The following is a 15334-nucleotide window of genomic DNA, read 5'->3' as shown; positions in this document are numbered from 1 at the left end:
AAACTCAGAAGAACTGTCCATTTCATCCTCACTGTAGCCCAAATAAAAGACCCTGGCCCAACCCCCCCCATCAACTATAACTTGTCAAAGTACAAACAGGAAAGAATGCCAGATTTAAGATACACCAGAATGTCACAACCCGATTACTAAAAGCAGAGTCTACACTACCTCAAGGACATACATTTTCCAAACACAAAGTTTAGGAGTCTTTTTCAGTGTAAAGTTCTTCCTTGGAAATACTGGGGTAAGGAGGTATTCAGATATCCAGTTGCTATTCAAATGCATCCATGAAATTCCATGGTCACTGTCAAATTCTGCATCTCTTAAAGCAGTTTTTAGGGAATGGCTGAGAGTAGAGACATGAGATCCCACTGCTCATCTATCAACTAGAAAAAGCAAGGAACCTGCCACCCAGAGCTGTTCTGTTTACTAGGAAAGTCTGCTGGGTGTGCTGCCCAGCCCGGCGACAGTTTCAGTAAGTCAAGAAGCAACAGGAAAAAGCTGACCTCAGAGATGAAAGAAACCTGGGGCTTGGAGCTATATTAAGGCTTCCACATCTCCTCCTGGGCTGACGGCTCTGGCAGGCTTGTGGCACCGTACAAGGCCGGGGTCTGCACTTCAGGCTCCTGGAAACTCTAGAAAGCAACACCCCGGTATGTGTTATCATTAGGGACAGTAAAAAATGACATAGGCCAAGGTACCCAGGAGCAGAAATATGAACAGCCCTTTGTGCATTATAAAGTGCTGCCATGCTTCACTGCAAAACCTGATCAACCCCTGCACCCCCCACCCACCAAAAAACATAAACAGAGCCCCACCAGTGAAGCTCTAGAGCCAGGATTCAAAAGATTAAGTGAGCCCAACACACAGCCATGACTACCAGCTTGCCATAAATTGTTAAACGGCCCCAGGCATATGGTTATCTGGGAAGTTGCATACTAACTTTTAAAATACTCTTCACCTTATCTTTAAGCCCAGTCAAACACACACAGACATCACCAGTCTTAGATCTCGGCCATTAGTACGTATTCCATTCAGACTTTCCAAAACAAGGTCATCCCAGACGGTCCCTCCCCTCTTCCCAGGCACAGCTGTGTACTTTCATCCCCTTGTACACAAAATTAACCTGGAGCATTAGTCTGTGAGGTGTGAGAGTCCACTGAGCCCTCAGAATATTGACCCCCCTCTCTTCCAGGCTCAGTCCAGGATCCTGTCTAGAGCGCCTCCCCCATGGACACCGGGGGGAGCTTCCCTAGAGATCAGACACCCGGCCCCTTGTCCTCTGATTCTTAGCTCTGCAGCTGTGCAGCCAAGGCCTTACCTTTCACAGAATAAACACAGAGAAGAAAAAAACTTCCTCCCTGACTCACTTACAGTAGAAAATGACCTGACGTCATGACTGCAAAGGACCAGAATCATCTGAGAACTAAGCCATCCAATATGATGGCTACGACCACACGTGGCTCCGGAGCACTGGATACGAGGCCAGTCCTGAGCGCTGAGACGAGAAGGTCGTGGTGAAATTGTGGGTTGCTGAAAATATCTGCTTTACACTTAATTCCACCTGTTTCTTTTGACTTTTTATGAATGGCTACTAGAAAATGTACAATTACATACGAGCTTGTACTCTTTCTCTTGGACAACACTCGAGAAGTGAACATGTCACCACGTCAGATGCTAGCACAATATCATGCTCTACCAGGAAAGACTCTTCCTTTTTACTATTATCATTGTCACTTTGGGTCAGGATGTCACTCTGTCGCCCAGGCTGGAGTGCAACAGTGCAATCACGGCTTGATGCAGCCTCTACTTCCTGGGCTCAAGCAATCCACCCACCTCAGCCTCCTGAGTAGCTAGGAGTACAGGCATGCACCATCATGCCTGGTTAATTTTTGTATTTTTTTGTAGAGAAGAGGTCTTGCCATGTTGCTAAGGCTGGCCTCAAACCCCTGGGCTCAAGAGATCCTCCTCCTCAGCCTCTTAAAGTAGCTGAGACTACAGCGGCATGCCACCAAGCCCAATTAATTTTTTAAAAAAAGTTTGTAGAGACAGGGTCTCCCTCTGTTGCCCACACAGGTCTCAAACCCCTGAGCTCAAGCAATCCACCAGCCTTGGCCTCCCAAAGTGCTGAGATTACAGGCTTGAGCAACCACGCCAAGCCCAGTTTCCTCATTTTTAAATGCCAAAAAGATCAGCGTAAAATTCAGCAAAGAGCATCATCTGATATCAGGCAGAATCACAAAGGCGGAGGCTGCTCCACTCCTAGGCTGCAGAGAGGGCGTCTAAATAGGGGCAGGGGTGGGAAACCTACCATTGTTTTAGACCAGGAGAAGTAAATGTAACCTCTATTTCAGGGGTTCTCAACTGGAGGCGATTTTGCCTCCCCGAGAGACAGTGGGCAATTCCTGGAAACATTTTTGATTGTCACCTCAAGGGGAGAAGGTGCTACTGGCATCTAGTGGGGAGATGCCAGGGACACTAAAGGCCTACAATGCATAAGGTGGCCTCTCCCCCAACAAAGAATCGTCCCCAAACACCAACAGGGCCAATACCCAACTAGGAACTGACTCGGCCTGAGGTCCACTCAATCATATCTCTTATTTTTAAATTTTTAGTAGAGATGGGGTTTCACCGTGTTGCCCAAGCTGGTCTCGAACTCCTGAGCTCAAGCAATCCTCCTGCCTTGGCCTCCCAAACTACTGAGATTACAGACGTGAGCCACCATGCACAACCCAAGCATACTTTTAATACCCAGATGTCCCCGGGGCAGGAGGCCAGAGGGGACATCCCTTTGCAAAATGGTTTCTCTCCAGAGCTCAGAACTGGTCCTAAGTTTGAGCAGTATAAACGATGTGAGAAAATGAAAAAACTAATAATAATTTTAAAATTATCATATCACTTTGTCGCCAGACTGGGGATTGAGTGTCAAGGGCTAATATGTCTGGTCAGCTGTTTTTCAGGGTAGTAGGTAAAAACGGGGTTTATAACTCGAAGCAACATAAGGCAGGCTCTCCTTGCAAGCAACGGTATGCCTCTAATGGAGAGTCTGAACTGGGGGAGTCACTGGCATGCCCAGTTCACCACACCTGACCACACAGGCTAGGCCTGGGTTCCCATGACAAGCAACGGAGCGGCAAAGGCACTGTGATGGGGCCTGCAGGTACATTAAGGGGCCAGGGCAACGGACAAGCGAGGCCAAGACAGAAAGAGTGTGGTGCTGAATGAGAACAGCCCAGCCAGGCTGGGAAGCCGAGCAGGAGCGGGTAGGGGGGAGGCACATGATAATTAACTCTGCAAGTTGATAGTATTTGCATATAAATGCCTCCACAAATCACTACAAACAAGCCAGGACAAGTCAGGCCTATTAGCATATACATGCCAGCCCAGGAAGGCCTCTCTAGGTGGGTCATTGAGTGGGCTGCTCACTTAGAGGGCTGCCTGCCAGCCTAGGGAGAAGGGACAAACAGGGAGGGCTGGGGAGGATAGGGGACACTGCATATATTTCAGACCCTTTCACCTCTGAACACGGTTGCAAAGATGTCAAAAGGAGTTGGCTCTATTTCCAGCCCATGGAGAAGCACAGAAGAATTGCTTTGGACCTTTTAGTTTATTTCTTCCAAGGTGGTAAGAAAGGAAAGGTAGCAGAGGCCAGCAGCAGGAAAGAAATGAAAAGGGCGTGGGGATGGGAGCTGCTATCTGGAGAGGCTATTCAGTATTCAAAGTGCCCTGAAGGCCTGCTTCCTATTTCATTTACTTCCCACTACAAATTTAAGGTACACATTACGCCCATTTTACAGATGAAAGAAGTGAGGCCCAGGGAGGTTAAATTACTGGTCCAAAGTCGCACAGCGCGGGCCTCCCACGGACGGCCTCAGCAGAGGGTGTAAGGCCCACAGCAAAGAGCAGAGGCCACCTTTCCAAAGAATGGGCTTTTTCGATTCCCCTTTGCTTCTCCCATTCACTGTGAGTCCCCATTTGAAAAAGATTTACAAGCAGCGCTCTGGTCCTCAGCCAGGCCCTGCCCTGTTTTATTCTGTAATGATTTCCTACCTTCCACCAACAAGGAAGACCACACCTCCTTCCAGTTAGACATCTGGAAGTCTGCACCAGGATTTCCTCTGTCACCCCATTTTTCCACTGTCTGGACAATTTTTATAGTTTCACCAGCAAGGGCAAAATACACTGACAGTCCTTTCCCAAAAGTCATAAACGTTCTCTGCTTTCCCCAAATAAACCTCAGGATTTTGTATCTGCTGAAGGAAAAACCAGCTTCGACTTCCTCCATTAAAAAAGGGTGTGCAGGGGTAAGGGGACCCTACTATTGTCATTTCTGCCATTCTTTACTTAAACGACATTTTTAAAGAGGGTAAAATACTATCTTATGAAAAACCAACCAACACGAGCCCATATAACACACATTCATACAGTCAAGTACACAGACTGAAAGTCTTCATCAATGCCCATCTCAATTATGTATCAAATAAAAATAAGGGGACAGTATTCAAGACTCTGTCGGGACACAGATGGCATTTAAAAGCAATCACCTGAGTAGTGACACCAACTTCCTGCCATGCACACTGAAATCCATGAGCCCCTTCTAGTTTCTAGAAGCTGACCTGACACTTTAACCTTGATGCAGATAGGTCACAGAGAAACAGCAGAGCTATCACAAGGGAAGCAGAAACCACTCCCCCAACCAGCCAAATGCACATCGAGAACCAAAGCCTTGAGCCAAAGAGCATTTTAGGAAGCAGGGCCTGAAATGGTGGAAGAGGTTTGCATTGTTTCTTGAGGAGTTAAGAATAACTGTTGAAAAAAACAGAAAAGTTGGGAGGTGGAGAAGAAAGGCACACGTGTGTTCTCCAGCAACTGCCACAGGACAAAGATGCTGAGAAGAGAGAAGTCATCCAAAACAGGCCGCTCCAGAACTGGACACATCAGCAGCCGCTCGGCTCATGTCTACACATATGTACTTTTTACGGACTTTCAGGAGTTTAAAGGCTTTTGAAAAGCGCTATTTGGATAACTGATGGGAGACAGACTTCCATATTTGAACAGGCACTTATATGACTTTTGGGGGGGATGCAGGGCTGAGATCAACTCTCAGATTAAGCCCCTTGGTCTTTCTGCACTCAGCTAATCTGCCTCCTGCCTCTCCACTAAGGAGATTCAAATGAGAAGACAGGCAGGCAACAGCCTCTGAACTGGAATTTTAATACTGAATGCAGAGCCTATGACAGAGATGTACATAGGGGACCTTTATCCAAAACCCGGCCCAACCGATACACTCAGGAATTTTCTCCAGTCACGCTCCTGGATGGAGTCAGGAACAATCAAGAAACAAGCCAGACTGTTCTTTTGCCTCCTCCTTCCTGAAAGAGCCCCCATCAAGAAGCCTACACATGACCTTTCCAGTGTGAAAGCCCCAACCATGCCTAAGCACCCCAAATCGCCCCAAGTCCTGAGCCCTACTCATTCAGTAACACCCTCTCCCCTATACAGAGAACAGGCAGTCACTGACTCCTGCCCTAGAAGCACGGAGATAGGGGTCTCACTCTCAGTTCAAAGGTTTGTGGCCAAGTTAACTTTTGGGACAGAGGGTGAAGTCAGCAGCAGATGAAAATTCCACCGCCTTTTCAGAGTCCAGTGGAGCCAGTTCTCCCAGTTCCAGTCCAGGTCCCCCTGCAGATGACTGAAGGTGCTCCATACATTCCTAACTGCTGTCCCAAAAGACCCACTTGAAATTCAACTCAACATCACCAGTTAAGAAAGCCTTTCAGGCCCTCTGTGATCAGCTTCCTCCCAGAAATCAAGCAGAATAGAAAGTGAGAGACACCCTAGCACCAGCCCCTCTTCTCAAGGTGGGCCAGTTTCCTTGCAGGGGAGTTTCAATGGCTTCATCTCAAACCACCCGCTCCCAAGAGTAGGGGTAGAAGGGCAACACACATGTTTTCCCCGCCTCACTGGAAGCTTTAGACCTGACACTCCAGGGAGGGAAAAGGATGGAAAAATCTTAGAGGCAGCACATGTGTTAATACCAAAGCTCAAAGAATGCACAGCACGACCACCTAAACCCCATCAAGACAAAGAAGGCCAGCTAAGGCCCCTCTGGAAAAGCACACATCAAAACCCCCAGGCAGGAATCCTCGTGTTGATGAGACTGCTGTGGTGACCCTCTGGTGGACAGGGAGAGGTTGTCACCCAAAAGGCAGATAAAGCCCAGCATTTTGCTAAGAGGCCCGGTCTGGGGTTAAAACCAACAAAAGACAAGTCTTGCTCTGAAACAGGGCTGAATCTGCCACCTCGCAAACTTCCTATGTCTCCCTCCCTGTTTTTAGTTGAGGCTTTATTCCTGTAAAAGCAAGAAACTCCATGAATGAAGGGTATAGAAGGGCAGAAACATCAAAGAAAAGAAAAATCACCTTTAAATGTTAAAAGCCAAGGTACCTTTCTTGGGCAAGTAACTCTGCAGAGACACACCCGTCACTGCTAGACCACAGCCTGGTCCTCACCCACCTGTTCTCTGGCCCAAAGAATGAAAATCAGAAACATTCCAGTTCTTTCCCTATTTCTGAAGCTTTAGCCCACTGCTACTGCCAGTCAGCACTAAGTTTTGCTCCACACCTCTGTCCCCAGTTTCTGTCCATATAGGAGTCATTTACCCTATTAGCCCCAAGAAGCTAACCCTCCAACATCTAACTGCCACTTTGCACATGTTCAAAGAGATCAATCCAGCAGTCAGCTTTAAATCATAGAGAAAAGCCATCTGACAGTTGTTGATTTTGTAGTGCTTCTCTTTAATCTGGATTTTGAAAGTGGCTCGCCAATGAGCCAAGATTTCTGCCTGGATCTCTCCCTTGCGGCAGTTTGACACAACCGTAGCTTCTGTGTGTTCCTTTCTCAATCTGAGTGTCCTAAGGACACAGGACACTGTGCTTTGGAGAGAACAGGCACCCTTTATGATTTAAACTAGCTCCTGCCAAGGAATTCCCTTGCCTGGATTCTATTAAAACTAGGTTCCCATTTCCCCTGACCACAGTTTTTAACTCAGGCACAGGACAGTGGTTCTGAGCTGTGCTGTGATTTCTATTATTAACCATTACCATCAAGTTCTCATACCAGAGCATTTGGATACCCCTATGAAGTTCACTATAATGGAATCGGCCTTCCTGTTGTGTTTTTACAGTAACGCCCCCATCCTGGTTAATTGCACCAGCCTTGGGAACCAGAACAGGCCAACAGGCCCAAACATCACAGAAATAGGCCAGGCTAACAGCAAGCAATCATTTTAATAACAAATGAAAGTATAAACCACAGCACACACTGTACTTCTTCAGGTTACTGACAGGCATCTTCAGTCCATTAGCTCCATAGTGCGGGCTGAGAGTGAGATGCAGTTTACACAAGTTTCTTCAGGCCAGAATCATTGCTGCCTACCTGCAAATCAAGACTAAATCCTCGGAGCTGAGAAGCAGGTGAGTTACTCCTAAAAGGTGAGGTGGTGGGGTAGTGGTGGTGGTGGTTGTTATTGTTGTTTTGAGATGGAGTTTTGCTCTTGTTGCCCAGGCTGGAGTGCAATGATGCGATCTCGGCTCACTGCAACCACTGCCTCGTGGGTTCAAGCAATTCTCCTGCCTCAGCCTCCCAAGTAGCGTAGCTGGGATTACAGGCATGCGCCACCACACCCAGCTAATTTTGTATTTTTAGTAGAGATGGGGTTTCACCATGTTGGTCAGGCTGGTCTCAAACTCCTGATTTCAGGTGATCCGCTCGCCTCAGCCTCCCAAAGTGCTGGGATTACAGGTGTGTGCCACTGTGCCCAGCCAAAAGGAGAGTTTTATAAAGACAATTCACTTTCTTCCCCTTTAAGTCAGTTCCCTACACTTTTATAAAATGTTGCTTAGTCACTTATTTACTTTTTAAGATGACACTCACTGTTACAACTTAGCAATAAAAGTAATTTCTTAAGTAAGGGTCTGCTCTGGGCCCTCAAGTATTTCCAGACTCTTACTGATACTGTGTAGGAAGAAGACAAAAAGCTCCACCCCCTGAAAGATACACTAAAAAGAGCACACAGTGACAATGAGGACATGTTTCCTGGATGCTGCTTGTGACCAGAAATGAACAAACTAAGCCAAATCATCGCTAGCCCCAGAAAATACTTTTCCAGCAGTCTGTAATTACAGATGTACCCTAATGAACCATCTTTGAGTCACCCAAGATGAGCCAGGCCAGTCCTGGGAGTGTCTAGCAGTCATCATTTAAAGTCAGAATAATAAAAACCGAAATCTCGCTTATTTTAGCTCCTTGCCACTGGGCTGTCCAGTTGGCACTGAGTTGACACAGCAGTGAAATTCAACCTCAGAGCTGCAAGAAGGCAGGCACTTCTCTGTCCTGTTGGGAAGAGTCAGGCAAAGGCCTGCGTAGAGTGCCGTTTTATTTGGGCCTTTTCTACCCTCCCTTAATATTCACTTGTGCAAACAAAAAAATGGAAGGAAAGGAACCAAAATAAAGTGTCAGGTGGTTAGGGAAGCAGCATGGATTATTATTATTATTATCATCATCATTCTGGAATAGTTAGCAAGTGTTTCTCAATAGTTCCCTGTCCATCAATACTGTTTACAGAAGAAAGGGAAAACAGTAGCTCTATCTCATAGAAAGTGCAGCCATTTCAAACAAACAAAAAAAAAGGGTTGAGAGAGGGAAGTGACCCATGTCATAAAGACAGAAGGTCTCCAAGTCACTTAATTCCTTGTGATTCCGAGAAAAGGCTGTTTTTAAAGTGTAAAAGAGCTTGCTTCTGCATCTGCTCCATGTTGTTAAATAACACTTGTGTAATTAAATAAAAGAGCCAAGTGTGACCCCAGCCCACTCTGAGAGGCACTTTACATGCTTTCTGAAAACTATGCTGGAAACGCCACGCGGACAATCTCCTTAGTCCTGTAATTTAGGCAACGGGGAGAGAAAAAGTTTCTTTTGGCCATCACAGCTATAGACTCTGTGAAAGGGTGCCTTCAGGGTCTCTGTGAAACCGAATGAACACAAATGCAGGTGTGCAAACACCCAGGTATGTACCTCTCTCCAAAGACGCCATTCTTGAAACCCTTCAATTATTTGGAACCGTGGTCTTCTGACTTTCCTCACACCTTACCTTTGCCTTCATTGTTTTTCATGCTGAAGTAACTAGATTCAGAATCTCAGGCTCCCAATGGCTGTTCCGATAACAAGGAGCAGGCTCACATTCCTTGCTGGGGCCTTTCTCGATCAGGTTACCTTGGAAGGTGTGTATTTCCCTACCCAAGGAAGTCCCCACCACAGCACTCACACGTCCTACTCCAGCCCAGCCTCCTGGAACTTGTGATTTTCAGGGTTTCCCTTGAAACCTAGCCAGAAACCACAGCCATTAACTGAACATGAAGGTTTGACACCTCCTGAATTTAGGAATGAGGCGACTCAAGGGGCCAACTCTACAAACTCACACCTGCTGCTGATGGCAACGAAACAGGTTCCCCAGCTAGGGTGAGCTTTAAATTATACTCTCTTTATTTAGGGACTTGTCTCTGAGGATCTCAAAGCATGGAGAGAAATAAGATGACGTGTAACTTTCTCACAATGTACCTTCAAGGCTTTGCCCTGATGCATTCCAACAAGCAGGCCCCAGCCTGAAAAGAGGCCTTCCCTCTGCGCCCAGGCAGGGCCATCTATCCTCTCTGGGGTTATTCTGTCAGTGGCTTTTAGGGAGTCTCCCAGGCATGTTAAATGACACAAGTAGAGGGTGGGTGGGAGGGAAGATCCCCCTGGATTCACCTAAGCCGGTTTAGCACACGAGGTACCACTGTGCCAGGCAATTCCCTCTTAGCACAAGCCATGCCTGAGCCACCGTCTTTACCCTCCAGGCCTTCTCTTAACGTCACACAGGTGTGTCCATTGCAGAAAAGACCATTTTCCAGAAGGTTCGTTTCCCTCCAAGCCTACAATGCTTCTTTTTGTTATTGTTTTTCTGCTACTGACCTAAACATAGGCATTCCTCCTCCTTTAACAGGATAAAAATCTTGACTCTCTCCTTTGCATCAGCTCCCCACCCCGCCCCCGCCCAAGGAAATAAATGCTCTGTCTTTTCTGAGTGCGAAAAAACTAAAATTAGAGGGTGGACAAGATGATCTCCAAAGGTGCCCTCCAGCTCCAAAACTCTGATTCTCCCTTTAATTACTCCGCAAGGGCATTCTTCACATTGTTTCAAACTGACCAGCGACTTCTCCAGGGCTGACAAGTGTGCATTTTTAGGCGGAGGCACCCAAACTTCTAAATGACACCAGTACCACAAGTATTCAGAAGGCAGGAACTCATCCAAAAGCAGATTCAGTTAAGGAGGAAGGAGGGGAGGACAGAGGGAACGGAAGGGAGGAGGAAGGGAGGGCTTTACTGTGCACCCAACAGAATTTAGGCGCGCTCGCACCCTAGGAAGGTTGCAACTGGAGTCTGGGAGTTCAAGTGCATCCAGCCTGCCCTTCCCCCACACGCCCCAAGAGAATGGGAAGTTCGGCCAAGACTCGCAGCACCTGCCCGGCTCCAGGCCGGCTTCACGGACCCGGAGGGAGGCTGCACTCACCTGGCACACCAAGCCTCCGCGCACCTCCGGAGGGAGGCGGCACTCGCAGGTCCGGGGGCCGCACCGCGTTGCGCAACAACGGGAAATTCCAGTGGCACCCGAGCCCCGAGCTTACCCACCCCCGGCGGCATTCTCCCCACCTCCCGCTGGCCCCAGGACTCCGAGATGGCTCTGGTTAGGAGCAGGGGGCCCGGAGACAGGGGAGGGAAGCTCATGGTGGTGGTGGGGCTGGCGGTCGGCCCGTCCCCGCAGGGAGGTCCCCGGGGCGCGGCGGGGATTCACCCACGGGGCGCGGCGCTCGAGTCCGGGTCCCCGGCCTGCCCGCCGCCGCCGCCTCCTCCTCTGCTGCCGCCGCCCGCCCGGAATCGCTTTATGTAAATGAAGCCCAACTCGCAGTTTGCAGCGCGCACCGCCCGGGAAAGGGGGGCGGGCGGGGCGGGGGGCCTTCGGGGATCCACATTACACAGCAACAAAGCGGAAGGTTAATTTGAAACTCACAGCCCCGCTGCCGCTCGGCTCCCCGCGCAAAGCCTGACATCTACAGTTCTGCCGGGCGCAGGCCGGGTTGCTCGGCGGCGACCGCGCCCGCCCGCCCGCCCGCAGTGACCCGGGGACGCACAGGGACGCGCGGGGCCCGGGGGCTCGGCTGCGCTCGCTCCGCTCGCTCGGGGCGCGGGCCTTGGGGCAGGCCAGGGGGTGCCCGCGCCCGCCTAGGGCCAAGAGCCCTCACCGCTCGGCCTGCGCCGCCCCAGGAACCAGCCCCGGCGGGAACAAAGCCCGGGCCCTCCCGGAGGCGCTGACCCCTCGCTCATCAAAGGTCAGGGGCCGGCCTAGAATCTGGCGAGAAGAAAGGGACGCGCCCTCCGCTACTAAAAGGAGCCTGGGGCCTCCGAACCGGAGCCATCGCTCCCTGGGCCCCGTCCACGTCACTGCCAGGCCACTCCGGCGTGGGGACAGAAGCCAATGTGGACAGGAATTTATTGGAAATACACACCCATCCTATTAACTGCTTTACAGAGCACTTCTGTTTTTCAGTTGCAGAAACTTACAAAAACATCCCCCTGCTCTCCGTTGAGAGTTTAAGGAATAGTTTTTGAGGCCAGAGAAAGAGGAGAAGAGACCACTAGATAGAGAGGACGAAAAGAAGTGGGAAGAAAAGGAGCTGCAATTAAAACCTCCAGGCTCCCTAGCCTCACCTTATAAAGCCACATCACTGCAGAGATAGCAAAGATCGCGCCCTTTCCAAGGGAGTAGCTACCGCCAGGGTAAGATTTAAAGCGGCCACCCCAGTTGGTAAAAGCGATTGCTGGGCGCTTTTCTGTCTCCCAAAGTTCACCTTTTCCATTCTGATCTCAAAGGCAGCCCTACAGAAATCTCTCACCGGAAGCCCTCTGTCCTCCCTGTCAGAATCCCACCCTCAGTCTGAATTTACTCCCGATTCTCACAGCACAGAAAGGCACCTGCTTTTACCCTTTCTGAAAACCACCCACCCAGGCTGGCCTTACAGCCTGGAGAGTCTTTTCCTCGGGCACAATAATGAACCGTGCAAGTGTTAGAAATATAATCAAGCTCATGAGGCGAAGAGCAGTATGCATGGAATTGTATTAGCATGAGGCACACACTGACTCCAAAGAAAGAGGGATGCTTAGCTAGTGAAAACCATCACCTCCCCCTGTAGAAGGCTTTTTGCACAATGTAATTTGGGTTCGGATTAACGTAAATATCTAACCTGTTGGGTACAGACAGCCCCTCTCTACATTTTAGTCCAGAACAGATTCTGGGGGAAAAAAATTTTTTTTTTTTTCAGTGAGGGCTCTGGGAGAAAAGACTGCCTCCAGGGAATCATGTCCGATTTGGGACAAAGGAGGGCACAAGCCCAATTCAGTCACACGTGAGCTCGGGGGCGGGGTGTGGGGAGTTGCCAGCCAGCAGGGAAGGTGGAGGATGATTTTGCAAACTATGGTCGCTGCAGAGCTCCTTCCAGACCACCTGACTTCAGGCCCAAGAACAGGTGGTGTTTTCCGAACACACTGTTATTTATACTGGCCACATAAGTTGAGAACACCTTAAAGAAAAACAATTAATAATTTAATTGAAAAAGTGACTATGAATAATACATGAAGATGATGGTGCTAGCAGGACCTCGAGCAGTGTGGCCCACAACTCGAAGATGCCTCTCGAAATGTCTTTAGGAAAACGAAGATTCCTTACCTGGGAGCAACCCTACGGCCTGTTGGGTAAATTAAAGACAATCAGAAAATGTTGATACTCTCAGAAAACCCAATTTTGCTCCTTGGTCTTCACTTTTATTAACAGGGTACAACCTCATAATCTGGTGACATCATGATGCTGGTAGGCCCACAGACAAATACCTTCAATAAAATAAAAGCTAGATAACCCAAAGAACAAGCTATTAAAATAACCTGGGAAGATTCGACAGTGCCTGGGCAGAAGGCCCGGAGGGGATCTGCCCTAATACCGCCTCTGTCCCAAGAAGCAGACCCTGCGACCTGCCTCCTGCACTTCAGAGGCCTGACAAGTAGAACTGAGAGTGACCCTGAGCTCCTTTTCTTTATCTGGCACCAGCTACACACATGATGAGGCCTAGTCAAGCCTGCCTTTGTTCCAGGCAAAAATTTAACAGGTAATCCACAGGCAGGTGATCTATGGCCTCTGTACATTATGGAAATAAGGGACTGCACACAGCTGGGTGTCACCTCTACTAAAACTCATTTTCCTTCTTCATAAAAACAATACCTCTTCAGAGGGAACTGGCAACTTCTGCACTTACAGAGGAAATCAGGAGTTTCTCTGAAATACTCCTTGCAAATTCTATCCTCCAGCTCTGGAAGGCCCGGCTCTTCGGAGGGCAGCTGCCTGATGTTAAGCCCACAGCCTACCCAGCAGTGACAGCCTGACATTCTCATGGCTCCATCCTGAACACTGCTGACAAATAAACCCACTCTCAGAAAAGGCAATTCTTCCCTCGCAGTTCTCCATACCCAGTCTCGTCTCATCTGGAAAGCGTAATTGGCAACAGCCGAAAGGATAAATATTTAAAAATAAATCAGGGAGTGCTAACCCCTTCCCTACTCCTCCCCTTACCCACTCTCTGAGCCAGAGGCCTGCCCCCTAACGCTGAGCTGGCTGGTAAATTACAATGATTCCACCGAACCAAACCTGCTTCTCTCTCTCTTTCTACACACACACTTTCTACTAATGCTGTGTCCTTACGCTTTTGCAAAGGTAAATATGATCGACAAGATACAGTGGATGTCAGTGTTCTGACTTCTAGCTTAACCTAGACTCTTCACAGTACAACTGGGTTTAGGCAGATTTGTGCACCCTTCCGGGTTCTTCTATTTTTATTAAATTATAGGTACACATTGATTTTAAAAGCTAGTGTTTAAATAACCTAGAGGCTTTAACAAAGAAAAATCCAGAAGAGGGTAAGAAACAAAAACAAACGTTCCTGAAATAAACAAGGAACCATCTGGAGCTGAATTTTGCTCCACGGCCTGAGTTCACCCCATGATTTTGAGGCGGTTATATTTAGGGGCCTGGTACCCGCTGGGTGGCCAGGCCTTCCTGGGTATGGAACAGAATGCAGGCCTTCCTCAGAACAGCTCACATTTGCCTTCATAACCATTGGAAGCTAGGGTGCCAAGGCCTGCACACAGATGGTTTGATTCACATTGCTGAAACCTCAAGACCTCCATCCTTCCCTACAGTGCTAATTCCATAGATTAATTTTTACCCCTAATTCTTAGGTGGAACATTAGCTAATTTCCTTACCCACCTTCCCCAGCTCAAACGCTAAATCTGTCCATGATATCCACAAGAAAGACACAAATGAGTAACTATTTTTTAAGAGCTGTGATTCCGGAGAGTTTTTCTACATTAATTTCAAGTTACAAAGCCCAAGTTTTAAGAAAGCCAAAATAAAGAATTTGCCTTAAAACAGCTTTACATGGCAGGTAAAGAGTTCGCTCTCGCTTTCTAGCTCCTTCTTTTTTAAACAAAAATATTATTTCTGAAAGGGCAAAGAGAATTTGCCATGCAAGACTTTTATACCCAGGGGGACTCTTACATTTGTGTTTCTAAACCTTGAAATTGAGAATTTTAATGGAAAGGCAGACAGACGCTTAAGGACAGCATCGCAATCTGGGTCCATACATTACAGGAGAGAGAGGTGCTTTGTTTGGGGCCCAGAAGAAAGAGGTGGATTCCTATTTTCTTCATAGGCCAACCCCGCCGTCTGACACATCCCTTTACAGTTCGCCTGATGCTAACCACTGAATTCTTGGAGGAGAAGCAGGTTGGAAGGAGAAGAAAGGAAAAAGGAAAAAGAAGAGGAAAGGAAATGGGCGATGGGATACTGCCTGTTTATATAAATTGTAGGTTTAAAAAAAAAATTCTCAACACAGTACCAGTCCCATAGTATGTACCAAGAGCTCTTTCACACATGAGTTAAAATAATCAATTAAATGCTGTATTAGAAGTATAACAGCCAGGGTTGGATTTTTTTTTTTTTTAAATGAAGAATTCATTGGGGTTTGCAATTCTCCCCTATCAAGCTTCTAAGGATGAGGCACAAGACAGGAAGAGAGACAAAAGATGACCTTTTCCATGCTTTCCCCCAAATAATTCTAGAATCCTATTTTCTTATCTTTTCATTTTAGGGCATTTGGGTTCAAAAATCTGTGCTAATCTGACTTCAGAGCC

At 48.0% G+C, this 15334-nt stretch overlaps 1 protein-coding gene across 1 annotated transcript in view; it reads right to left on the bottom strand.

Annotated features, from left to right (window-relative positions):
* ZFHX3 (zinc finger homeobox 3) overlaps positions 1–11105 on the bottom strand; it is a 279755-nt gene extending 268650 nt beyond the window's left edge. The window contains exon 1 of the mRNA XM_017539350.2: positions 10610–11105. The gene's annotated coding sequence lies outside the window, so the exon portion shown is untranslated. The remainder of the gene's footprint in view (positions 1–10609) is intronic.
* Positions 11106–15334: the final 4229 nt, after the last annotated feature.

This window comes from Cebus imitator, unplaced genomic scaffold (genome assembly GCF_001604975.1).
Source record: "Cebus imitator isolate Cc_AM_T3 unplaced genomic scaffold, Cebus_imitator-1.0 Scaffold118, whole genome shotgun sequence".
NCBI lineage: Eukaryota > Metazoa > Chordata > Mammalia > Primates > Cebidae > Cebus > Cebus imitator.
This window is presented reverse-complemented; position numbering and strand designations above follow the sequence as displayed.